This window comes from Arachis stenosperma, chromosome 1, assembly GCF_014773155.1.
Source record: "Arachis stenosperma cultivar V10309 chromosome 1, arast.V10309.gnm1.PFL2, whole genome shotgun sequence".
Taxonomy (NCBI): Eukaryota; Viridiplantae; Streptophyta; class Magnoliopsida; order Fabales; family Fabaceae; genus Arachis; species Arachis stenosperma.
The window spans coordinates 90,793,898-90,794,812 of record NC_080377.1 but is presented as its reverse complement, the minus strand read 5'-3'; the positions used below and the strand labels follow the sequence as shown (position 1 = coordinate 90,794,812).

At 42.5% G+C, this 915-nt stretch overlaps 1 non-coding gene across 1 annotated transcript; it reads right to left on the bottom strand.

Moving 5' to 3' along the window:
* Nucleotides 1-601: 601 nt before the first annotated feature.
* Nucleotides 602-709, bottom strand: LOC130949178 (small nucleolar RNA R71). Its single transcript, XR_009073342.1, has one exon. It is a non-coding gene; the product is annotated as a small nucleolar RNA R71 (small nucleolar RNA).
* Between the last annotated feature and the right edge of the window lie 206 nt (nucleotides 710-915).

The window sequence follows — 915 nt, the reverse complement described above, 5'->3', positions numbered from 1 at the left end:
GAATCTCTATACTGTGACATAGAGAATTCCACATCTTCTTGTTCTCTTCTCTTTCATATGAGCAGGAGCAGAGACAAAGGCATTCTTGTTGAAGCTGACCCTGAACCTGAAAGGACCTTGAAGAGAAAGCTAAGAGAAGCCAAAGCACAAACTCTCTTTAGAGGACCTGACCGAATTCCTCAAAGAAGAAGAACACATGGCAGCCGAAAACAACAACAATGCCAACAATGCAAGGAAGGTGCTGGGTGACTTTACTGCACCTACTCCCAACTTCTATGGGAGAAGCATCTCTATCCCTGCCATTGGAGCAAACAACTTTGAGCTTAAGCCTCAATTAGTTTCTCTAATGCAACAGAATTGCAAATTCCATGGACTTCCAATGGAAGATCCTCATCAGTTTTTAGCTGAGTTCTTGCAAATCTGTGACACAGTCAAGACTAATGGGGTTGACCCTGAGGTCTACAGACTGATGCTATTCCCTTTTGCTGTAAGAGATAGAGCTAGAATATGGTTGGACTCACAACCTAAAGATAGCCTGGACTCTTGGGAAAAGCTAGTCAATGCCTTCTTGGCAAAGTTCTTTCCACCTCAAAAATGGAGTAAGCTTAGAGTGGAAGTCCAAACCTTCAGACAGAAGGATGGAGAATCCCTCTATGAAGCTTGGGAAAGATACAAACAATTAATCAGAAAATGTCCCTCAGACATGCTTTCTGAATGGAGCATCATAGGTATTTTCTATGATGGTCTCTTTGAACTATCCAAGATGTCTTTGGATAGCTCTGCTGGAGGATCTCTTCATCTGAAGAAGACGCCTACAGAGGCTCAGGAACTAATTGAGATGGTTGCAAATAACCAATTCATGTACACTGCTGAAAGGAATCCTGTGAACAATGGGACAAGTCAGAAGAAAGGAGT